The 12,430-nt window shown below is 36.3% G+C and overlaps 1 protein-coding gene across 1 annotated transcript in view; it reads right to left on the minus strand.

The window, feature by feature from the left end:
* The window catches only part of LOC109048000 (leucine-rich repeat and immunoglobulin-like domain-containing nogo receptor-interacting protein 2), a 231,775-nt gene that overhangs the window by 104,489 nt on the left and 114,856 nt on the right, over window positions 1-12,430 (minus strand). The window lies entirely within an intron of this gene.

A 12,430-nucleotide genomic window follows, 5' to 3' on the forward strand; every position in this document is an offset into this window, starting at 1 on the left:
TTAGCATCTTAAGCCTCACAGTCATTTACACATATTAGCATCACACCTGACTGAATATCCAGAGCAGGACAACAAACTGCTTCAGGAATGGATTTCTGGAACAAAATGGAGATGGTGAATACATAGTGGAGGGTAGGAGAACTGACATGACGAATTCATTGGAGATGAACATCTCAGCATTTGCCATGAGCTTTGGTTGAGTGCTATGAGTCACTTTGACAAGACGTCACATCAGATGTTCAAGAAGAATGGGATGTCTTTCTATGTTTAGAAGCAAATTGGTGAGCGTATTCTTCTTGTTTTTGATGAAAGGGTATTTCTGTTGTAAAACACAAGGAACTTCAGATAGACGGAGACTTTCAGCAACTTTTAGACTGTAGTATGACTTGAGTTAACATACAATTTAGAAAACACAATAAAATGCTATTGACATATCTTTTTATGATAAATACTCATTATGATAAATATTAATAAATATTGTCTGATACATGGAGAACGAAGGATTATCGAGACCTCCAAAACAACAACTCTTAGATAAAATCACAATCCCTATCATTATTACAGAGATGGAGGCTTTTGAACAAGGTGACCTGTTTGCTGTGCACTAGTCAGATAACTGAAGCTGATTGGCATGTGATTTGCATAATCAGGGCATACACTGGGTGTCAGTTGGAAATCCAGCACTGATTTCCGTCACTCCACTCACCGTGTCGATGCATGGTGCAATCAAGCCCGAGATTAAAGGTCCTCCAAAGATCAATCTCACACCACTGCACCTCTGCTTACACCAATGAATGCCGATATTCTGATACTCAATATGAAGGTTGATGCAGTCGGGAAAAAATAAACTGGGGGAAAAGAAACAAAACAAAAAAAACCTACACCATCGGCAGAGAATGATATTAGGTCAGTCATTTTCTTTCACGTTCAACCTTGAAATATCCACCCATCATGCTGTGACTGTAACATTGCATGTATGTGACTATACTGCCATTTGAGTTTCATTTCCTGCTCATTACAAACCTCCAGCTCTGTGAAAGATTGATATAGTCAGAACGTATTTGTGATTCTTTTTCTAAATCTCACCATGGCAGCACATTTGATTACATATTAGTCGATGATAACTGCAGCTAGATTTGAGAGTAGGAACTGAAAAATCTATAGTTCTGTCAGAGCTCATTGTTTTTATTATTAGCTTTTTATCACCAGTGCAATAGCACTCACATTCATAGGCATTTGTTTCTTATGGTTCAGTTTGGTTCTTGAAGGTGCATGTTTCATAGAAGTGACAGTTCTGATTTAAAATATTTCAGGGGTCACTTCATGTCAGAAGATGCACAACACGGATTATCTCACTGAGATTTAGTAATAAATGTCAATAATATATTCAAGATGAAATCACACCAGACAGCCATTTCATCTGGGTCTGGTTTGCCAAAGTTTGCCACAAAATGCGCAATTTATTTATTATTATTATTATTATTATTATTATTATTATTATTATTATTATTTAGTTTCCAGAAATCCATTTTTATATGGGTGTCACCGAATGATGAAATTAATTAATTCAATCCAGCAATTTCAATTCTGACCAGTCTTCAGATTATTCCTAATGGTTTGTATATCTCTAAATTGTTGGTGTGTAAACAAACAAACAAACAAACAAAAACATGTTTCTTGTTATTTCAGCTCTGGACAGTCTAAATTATCTAAATTGCTCATTTGTAGGAGTCTTTATTTTTTCATCAAAACACTGATGTTGTATGTTACTGTACTTATTCTAACATTTGAATACAAACAATCACCATATTATCATGGTTCATACAAAATCTGTGGGGGAAAAAGTGTCATCTTCAGCTTGAAGCAACATGTGGCCTTTCTCACTCTTCATATATCTGTGGACATTAACAGTGCATAAAAAATATATATTGGAATAAGAGCAGGTAAAACATGAGCAACACTTCCATGAGCCTGGAAAACTGTATAGAAAAGTGCAAAAAGTGCATCAAAAAGCCTCCATTAAAAAGCATCCATTGTGGAAAACCTCATTGTGGCAAACAAATGGCTGAAATCTGATACAAATCATCAGATGAGTGTGATTTCAGCTTGAATACACTGTTGACATTTAGTACTAAGCTCTGGTTGACACTGCATAACCAGCTTCCAAGGACATAGGAGATGACATGACCCCAAAATGATTGTGACTTAGAAAGGTCACTATTAAAAGATTGGAAATGCGCATCATAGACCAACTTATACCCTATGTCTCCCATTCAGTGGCCCGCTGTGTGGGTCCCATTCAGCGGTTCAGAGGTATGGGGTTACACGGACATATTAACTTTCCAATCTTGAGCATATCAGATCTCTCTCAGAGGTCAATGCCAGTGATAATGCACAACACGCTCTGGTGCACAAAAACAAGAGGCCATGATTCAGCATGATCAATGATGAATACACCATGAGCAGCACATACCTCAATGGCTCTGTTCAAACTGAGATTAAATTTACCAATGATACAGCTCCCTTTTTTAATATACAACCTGCACAATTAGTGTAACACTATGTTGATGGGAGACAAACTGGCTTACTAGTTAAACACCAGGCTGTGAGTAAAGCAAAAGCAAAACCAAAGCAGCAGTGGTTCAAGCTATGTGTGTGTATGTGTTTTTCATTTGGGAAAAGAATGAATGACATATGATCATTCATATGTTCTAACATACTCTACTACTATCCACAAGCTCCTAGTTTTACATCACTGGGTGGGCTCTGACTTTGTTTTTCTCTCTCAAGGGTAAAATTACACATTTCAGAATATGTTTATTTAGGACAGTTCAAAAGCACTGAATAAAATGTTGAAATTCGTATCAGTATTCGTCAATAAATTAGATCTTTCTGTGCCTGATGTTTGCTGAGGCTTGCAGTCTGTCAATGAAGAATAATGTCTCTATTCTTCCCATTTTTCCCTTCAAGTTTAAAGTTTAATGAGCATGGCATTCTGTCTAGCATTTTAAAGCTTATTCATAACTCTCGGTATGTCAGGTGTATCATGCTACCTAGCATCCCTCACATAGACGGTTTGGTTTGTATCAGTTCAGAAAGACTGTAGTTGTACTGTTGAAAGTAAAGAAAGAGAGACATAGATGATTCTTGTATGCACCATACAGTACTTGTTTCTTGCTCTTTATGCTTTATAAGCTTTGGCATTCATTAGCCTGGAAAGTTGACACATTAGCGTGTTGATAAACGGACTTGTTGTTGATGGGGAGGCTTAGCTCAAATTAATGGATTGAAATGGCTGTTCCCACTGATTAGATTCTCATTACTGCCCTGACCTGCTGGTCAATTAACATCATCAGTGACACAGCCAGACAGACAGCCAGACAGACAGCCAGACAGACACACACACACACACACACAAACACGATGACCTACTGCTTCCACCAGACACTGAAAGATAAAAGATAAAATTAAAAATACTACAACTTCTACTACTACAAATTATTATTATTATTATTATTATTATTATTAAATAATGTAAATAATAATAGTAATAATTTAATGGCAATGATTGATTGATTGATTGATTGATTGATTTAATGTTTTTTTTTTTTTTTTTAAGTGCTAAAGATTCCAAGACAGCTGTTACCTGTGGTTAAATTTTGTGATTTTTTGAAGATGTATATAAAACTAACATTATTGGAGTACATTTTACAAGAAAATACTATATTAATCTTTTCACTTCAAAAATTCACATTTAATTCAGTCAGGTCCTTTTCTTTGTTTGTTTCTTTGCAAATTAATTTTGAAATGTAGTGGTACATTCTGAGTGAAAATTGCTTTGACAACTTTTTTTTCAGCAATATATAATAATAATAATAATAATAAAAATATTACTACTACTACTAATTATTATTATTATTATTATTATTACTATTAAATCCTTTATTATTATTATTAAATAATTTAAATAATTACTTACTCAAGGACAATTTAACCACACTCTTTCCTAAAATGGATGCATGTCATAGCTTTATACAGTATGTACATTCAGAGGAAAGAGCTACAAAGAAGAGAGAAACATATAGCATTAAGTTTAATGTTGAGTGAAAAATGCCCCAACAATAGGGATAGAAATAAATAATGAAAGGAAAAAGTTTAATTTCATTAAAAAAAGTTTTGTAATTTCATTAGCTTCAGTACAGCCTTTCAGGTTTGGCAGCAAATGGTGTCAGAATGTTAATGTTGATTTAATAAGCAATTAAGTTTAAGCTCGTACCTTTGAAATTGGCAAGAGTGAGGATGATAAAAGATTAGAATCAGCTGTGGTGATGCACTGGGTAAATTGCCTTTTCACTGTAAAAAGCTAAGCTTGTTTGTTTACAGCTCAGAGAGGAGTCGGCTGGTGGTTAATTGGTGCAGTTCTCCTGGGCACAGGTTGATGATGTCATAATAGTACATATATATGTGAAGCTCCTGATGAGGTCTGATTGTTTTTTTTTTTTGATGAGTGCAGATTGATAGGCTCAATGTCTCTTGGTCAGAAAACCAAAAGCGTCCCTTTCTTATGAAATGAAAGCCAGATGGCCAGTGGATTAGTTGGGTAGAACCAATGAGTGGCACCGGGTGAGTGCAGCGCTTCAGAACTGTTATTTCCTACATAAGACACATTAGTTTTCACATGTGTGAACACATGAAAAGATAGAAAACTTTGTACTTTCCAAAGACAGAAAAAACATCAAAACAACAAGTACGGTGACTTTAAGATGCTTAATTCTGCCATCATTTACCTACAAGTCATTCTGAATCCGTACTATTTCCTTCCTTTCACTGAACACAAAGATATTTAAGGAAAGTTTCAATTGTTTCTGTCCATACAAGTCAATTGGGTCTAAAACAATATTAGATCTCATTCACTTTCATTGAATGGACATAGCAACATTAACCCTGCATCTGATTATGCATACTTCCATAGGTAGGCAGGTGAAAACAGTATGCAAGAGCTATATGTCTGAATTGGTATTATTCATAAAACAGTTGTTGATTTATTACATCTGTCGAGATTCTGAAGTGCACATCTGATGGACACTTTTCTGTCTCATGAGGCCACAGGAGAGGATTTGAGAATTGCAGTGAAATGACGCAACTGACACTAGTGGATCACATGACAGTGAAAACATGGCAGATGTAGTACATCCGAATTTGATTCATACTAGACAAATTCATATATACTGTAAACATACTGTTTAATTGTTGAAAAGCAAATTTAAAATCAAATGTAAAACCTACCATGCAGTATGCAATTTCAGACCCAGCATGTAAGTAGCTCCAAAAGTAGGCCCTGTTCAATACCAAATGATACACACTAAGGCCCTGTGGACATCTTGAATGCAAAAGACCTTAAGTACACATCAAGAGCGCCAACTGGGACAGGGCCATACCCTTAATTTGCACCAAACATTTCCTAGTTTTCAATCTCGCTCTTTATAAAAGGGTTTTGTTAAACAATTGCAGAAGCTAAAATGCATACTGAGTGCACTGCACCCTGTTATATACTCACATGGTCATTAGAGAACCTGCCAAAGCAGAAGATGAAATTCCACACTTAATCCTGTAAAAATCCTTCCCACAATACAATGACATGAACATGCTGCAATTATACACACGACTATTCTTCATACATCACCATCAGCCATGCCTTCAAGGCACTGACTGAACCCACTTAGCGGATCCATTCATCTCGGGAAGTATTAAATAATTTCCACTATTAATTTAAAATAATACAATGAACTAAAGTTAGGCACCAAACTCTCCAGAAATCACTGACCTGTGCCTCAGTCGATCTCTTTAAACATGCATTTTCTACAAGAACAACATGATTACGCAACTGGCAGGCAGACAAAACCACAAACTAATCAGCTATACCTTCACCACACCATACTCTCCATCACCTCCTCCTTTCTAAACGCAGTGACCCAGACAGACCTGGCTGTATCAGATGACCCACCTCTGTCGTATCCATGCGATTTGTCCTGTTCCTCACCTTTTAACAGGTCAGTCATGGCTGGTCACTCACTGGCAAGCACAAGCATTGTAATCCGCTAGATACGGCTAGCTTCTGTCATCATTTTGCAAAACTTTCTCTGCAGTGCAACAAAAGTTAGAATGGAATTAAGCGAGGAAATCAAAAACAGTTCTGGTCCAGCTTGTTCATTTCCGTTAGCAGGATCTGGATTGACTGATCACCTCTAGACACATTCAGTTTTCCCTTTTTCTATTGTTAATGCATTCGCAGCAGGAGCACATTAAGAAAGAATCAATTTGTCAGTCGGTAGAAGAAGGGAAGAGCGGGGGTCAAGAGGGAGAGTATATGCGCGTGTGTGTGTGTGTGTGTGTGTACGTCGGGGTATAGTGTATATCATGGCTCTCTCTCTCTTCATATCGGATGTCCCTGCTTTCGGCGGCCTTAAAAGAGTTGGTGACGTGAGTTGGTGGCTCGTGTGCAAATTAAATGGAGAGACAGAAAAATGCATTATTGATGCCAGCGGAGACTGAAGTGTCTCGCTTACAGAGCCGGCTCTGGTTCCCACATGGGGTAATTAATCCACAATCCTGAGCCAGCCATGAATGGCCCAACCATAGAAGAACCATCCCTCTCCACTCTCCCTCCACTGGCTGCAGAAAATAGGTCACCTGCCTAGGGCCAGCCAGTGAGTGTGCGCACGTATGCGTGTGCATGACGCGCCGATGGGACTGCTCAAAAACAGAGCACATTTTTCTGCCAAATTTGCAGTGCAGGTTAGTGTTGACGGTTGTTGCATGTTTTTCTGGTACCTAATGTCGCTGTGTAACATTTTAACCCAAGGGCAGATAAAATGGCTAAAATTCAGGACAGGTACAGGACATGTATGAGGACGGCTTCTCTGAATTCAGTACAGATTCGGGTCTTTTGGATGCCTGGATTGATTCTTGTGTTACTAGACATCTCCCTTACTGATCATCATTTATTCTTTGAAATTGTTTTAGAATTTAATAGGAAATTGCAAAAAGGCAAACAAACAAAAACAAACACTTTACAACATTTTTATTTCCCCTTCAAAGAACCACAAAACATAAACCACAAAACAAAGGTCCAATGGTCCATAAAATAGCTGCCAGTTGCTGCAGTAGTGTAGAGTAGATTAAGCAATATTTTACAGACTTTGAAGGAATTAGAAAGACGAGCTGAACTGGCCTGAGCTTCTACAGTCATTTTCTTGGCAAATACTTCTGAGTAAAGCAGCTTACAAGAAAGTGCATGCACTTTAACAATAACTTCAGTAACTAAAGATTCAAGATAGATTCAATGAACAAAACAACACATTTATGTTCAGCGGGTGTTTTTCCAAAAACCTTTCACCTCCCGCTCTGTGAAGGTCTGAACAAGGTCACAGGCATCAAGCTAGGAGCAAATGCATAGAGATGAGAACGAATAAGAGATTTAAAAAGGGATGTTGAGTTGATCTTAGAGGAGTTTGGTCAAGAATAGGGCTACACAAAAAATTCAAATAGAATAGAAACCATGATATGGCTTAATGCAATTACTAAACCGCAAAAACGCTATGATTTAAATTAATAAATCAATTATACATTATGTTTCCAGCAGTCTCAAGGGATTTCTGCTTTAGTTTAGCTTGCTTTATATAATTTTAATATAATTATTATTATTGCTTTTATTATTAAATTAACATGAAAACATACTAACTAATAAACAGAACTAAAACCTTTTAACTCTGTAATTCAGTTTTGGAACAACTTTGGATTAACAAATTTGTGAGTCTTTCTATTGACAAAAAAAAAAACCGATGTAGTTCTAATCACAATGGAAACATTTGTCTGATTATTTACAATCACATCGTGCAGCTGTAATCTGAACTGAAGTAATGCTCTCCCACCCTGAACCTCAACCTCAGGTGAGAGTACAAAACGAATAAATTACATTATGTGAGAACTCAATGCCTAAGAAAAACAACAGTAATTCCATATGATCAACACATAAAGGAGAGAAAATGAGAGCTGAGGGCTGAAATGCACACGTGTTTAACCAGCAGCCGGTGAGTGGGTGGTAGATTTTACACTTCCTCACAACATCTGCACTTCCGACGTGAGTGTTTATAAACAGCGAAAAATGCAGTTCTTCTCATAAGTTTACATACCCCCTCCAAAATATTTAAGATATTAAGATTTTTTTAATTTTAATATTAAAAAAAAGAAAGAAAGAAAGAAAGAAAGAAAAAAAAGGCCGGGAGGTGTAAAGTTGTACTTATATTATCTCCTGGGAAACATGAAAACATTTTGCGTAGCTTTAAAAGGGCAGTCAAAAATGAAAATAAAAAATAAAAAATAAAATCAGTCACTATTGGAAGGGGTTCAAATATGTAGAAGATATAAAAAAAGGAACATTTTTCTACCAGGAATTAATTTATTTTTCTTGTGAACTATATGTAAACATTTGTTATGTGAAACAGAACTGTACTAAATAAATAACATGTAATTTTCATGTTCCCACTTATTTTGTTGAAATAATAAAGATCTTTCATATTCTACAATTAAAGAGTGTGTAAATTTATGATCAGAACTGTATTAAATTTCTTTACAGACTCCGGGTGTGACCAGCAATAAAATACATAGGATGAATGAAACTAGGACTGCAGTCTGCAATTAACAGCTCTGCTTCTACATCCTTAACCAAACACCTCCCTCATCCTATATTAATGCATATATTAAGTATAACACTGCAGCTTTTTTATGTGTAAGTGTGACACACAAAGTGTGTCTATAAGCATCTATAGGATGTAAATATAGTCCAGACTGAAAATGAGAAAAAAAGCGACTTCAGCACTCGATGAGAGATGGATTGTGGGTCTCAGTGCGGGGCAAACCACACACACAGCTGTGACAGTCTCCTGTGTTTCATAACTCCCACCCACCATTTCAACCCATTTTTTTTTTTTTTTCTGATCATCCATCTTTTGACCTGTCACCCAATTAGGCCCATGTCTGTGATGAAGTGAGCCAATTAAGATGTGCATGTTAACTCGGACAGGAATGCATCTTATAATGGCACACTGCAGTTTTCCTGAGCTAAACATGCTTTGTTTCTCATGGATTCATTACTGCTTGCCTAAATCATTGTTCCATGATGGTATGTTTTATGGTCACCTGTTTATACTGTATGCCACAAATTAAACTATGAATTAGTATGTCACACAGAGGATCAGTTAATGTAAAGGCTTTAATCTAAGTATGATCTAAATTTGGCTTAAGAATTATGATGATATATATTTATAGTTATATCTACTTATAGACATCAGAATTCATAATATGGAGCTTTTTTTCATCAAAAAAATTATGCAAATAAATACCTATTACATTTATTAATTTAGAAAATCTAAATAGAAGCTATAGAATCAAGACTTTAAATGCATTTGAGCAAGTCCAGATGCACAATCATATTACTGACATGACAAAATAGCAGATAGTAATAGTATGGAAAGAACATTGAGCAGGGCAGATTTGTTAAATTATATTCTGAATGCTGTGCAGGGCCCTTTTCTGCATTCCTAAAAAATGAGAGAAAGTGCAGACTTTATGTAATTGACTAATTACGAGGGTTGTTTTATTCAAACCAGATTGCATTAACACTCACTCATGTAAATTTATCCTGATGCAGGAAATCAGATCTGAGAGCCAGGCTGATTTTGATTAGACTTTAAGAGGTGTGATCTAAGTAAAATTCAGGTGCATCATCTTGTCCTGTTTCTGCGACTCAAATAAGCCAAGAGAAAGAAATCACATGCATTGAGTAGGATTTCATCATAAAAAAAGCATGATCCAAATTTGATCACTTATCACAAATTTTAGTCACTTATTTTATCACTCAGCATCAAACAACTGCAATACACTCACACAAAAGAGTATAAGCCTAACATATTTAACATAATGCATGAAACACACACATATCATAGTCCCTTTACAGAACAATCCATTGTGGTTATGAAAAGCCTATAAAAACCAACCAAACAACAACAAAACAACAACAACAATAACAACAAAATAAGTAAAAACTTTACCCTATACTGAATATACACAAGATAATATATAATACACATATTAGGCTTTGGAGTAAACATATTCCTATAAACAGCACCACATGGTGATACAGGGATTGAGGCTGAAGATGCATGCTTGTTGCAGAAACAGCCATGTTTCCTCCTCACTGACCCACTGGCTTGCCGACAAGTCAAATACTTTTTTGAATGATTAGCTGACATGTAAAAATTAGTAGCTGAGCAAGCCCTAGCATAAAGGGCATGAAATAATAAAAGTACATTTGATGTCTCCCTTTATACAACAGCATGTCACTTTTGACCACTTCACATAAGCAGAAGTAAGTCTATGCACTCGAAAACATGTTTACCATATTTCTTTTGAATATTAATGGTATTTAGATTAAACTCCCAACTTGTGTATAAACAGAGCCCATCAAAGATCTGCCCTATTATGCAAAATGCCTTATACAATTTTAATATCTCAGTTAAATAATTCAGATATTAACTTTTAATTATGTTTGTAAATATTCCGAGGCCAATATTTATAGATGCTGCTTTTTACTGTCAGTCTTGAGTCTGTCCAAAATTGGATTTTCCACAATTTCAAATAATAGCACTGTAAAAAATCTACAGCAGCAGGGAAACACCTCACAAACCCGAGGCTCCCTGTGTTGCTCTCCACTAAGGGCTGCACTGATTGTTGGTCTGAGATGAAAGTGTTTAATCTGTGCTCAGGTTTTGAAGATCATCCACCCCTCTCAGCTTCTCAATTCTCCCCTTTGAACGCTCTCCTGGGGTCATGGCTAACATCAACCCTCAAAAACTGTAGAGCTGCTGAGTCATCCGCCCTCCCCCATGGCATCATGCCTCATTCAGGTTGCATCCTCTGCCTCCACCGTAGAATTTGTTACTGTGGCTGAGACTTCTCAATAGAAAATTGAGTGGTTCAGTCATAGCACTGTAAATAAAGGCAAGTTAGTATTTGTTCCGCTGATGTTTCGGTTGGTGCTTTAGTGCTTGTCTCAACCTGGCATGTTTGTGCTCATCAATCCAGACTGATTGCTTCAATGTTAATGGCCTGTGTGTGTCTTAATTTCTCTCTAATGAGAGTGTCCTTGAAAGGTGTAGTATTAATGAGAGTTGCTAAGACTGTTCGTTTAGTTGATAGGATGTTATCCCTGCTACACTTCCCTTGAATTCATCACATTTTTCATTCTGCAATGTTGTTAAAAAAAAAAAAAAAAAGTGATTCTCAGAAGTGGTTTGAGAAACGTGAACCTGGCTTGCGGTTTGAGATAAGCTCTCAATTGAGGGTTTTCACACTTGATGAGTGTTTGCTTTATCGAAGCTTGACAGGACTGGATGTTTGATTGATTTGTGCTGTGGTCTGGGGAACTTTGATTTTTCTCACAGATCTAAAAAAAAACCAGCCATTACATTTCATGAGTTCACACTTACATATAATTAGATGGAGTATAGTAATGCATATTTGCCATGCTTTCCAGGGAAGGGCTCCGAGCTCAGAAATGGCCCGAACCCGAAGTACCCCCCCCCCATTTTTATTTTTTAAATGAGATGTTGTGACTTCCTGCACTTGCTATACTTTATACTTCAGTGCAGTTAAAGTACTAAAATTTGTTACAATAGTCACTTTATAATAAACATAAAATCAAGACGTGAAAAAAACTATGGAGTTGAAAAGGCAATTGAGATGATGAGTGATCCTCTGCTGCCATCTACTGGTTATATTCATATTTTCATCTTAAAAAGTCTTTGTTTTCCACCAGGAGACACATTTTTTTTTCATGTCATCTTCATGAATGAAAAATTTATTTAACATGTCTTTAAAGTGTAACTGCACAACTGTACTTAATCTCACTCCAGCCAGGCAACCCTATTCAGTTCATGAATATGAAGGCAAGTTATTGATTATCAAGAATACCATTATTATATTGTTTACGAGATAGCATCAATAGATAGCTTATCTTCGCTTAAACAATAGTGTTAAGTTGTAAGCATTTAAATTTACAAATACGTGTCTGGGTACTCTTCTGGGAATACAGGCTTATGGTTGAACATTGCATAAGTATATTGTCAGATTTTATGACACAATATGTTCCCTTATTTGTAAGTCTTGAGAACAAGTTCATCAGTCTCGAGTTTTGCATTAACATACAATTTCATGTTATTTAACAACATAATTGTATATGCTGACTGAGACCTATTCCAGCAGTATTACAAGAAGCTGGGTGTGATGTGATGGACGTTCAGGCCCTTGCACCTTCTTGAATCTCTCTCTCTCTCTTCAACTTTTTAGAGTTACATGACAAAGACTTTTGAAA

The sequence above is a fragment of the Cyprinus carpio genome, chromosome A14 (assembly GCF_018340385.1).
Source record: "Cyprinus carpio isolate SPL01 chromosome A14, ASM1834038v1, whole genome shotgun sequence".
Lineage (NCBI taxonomy): Eukaryota > Metazoa > Chordata > Actinopteri > Cypriniformes > Cyprinidae > Cyprinus > Cyprinus carpio.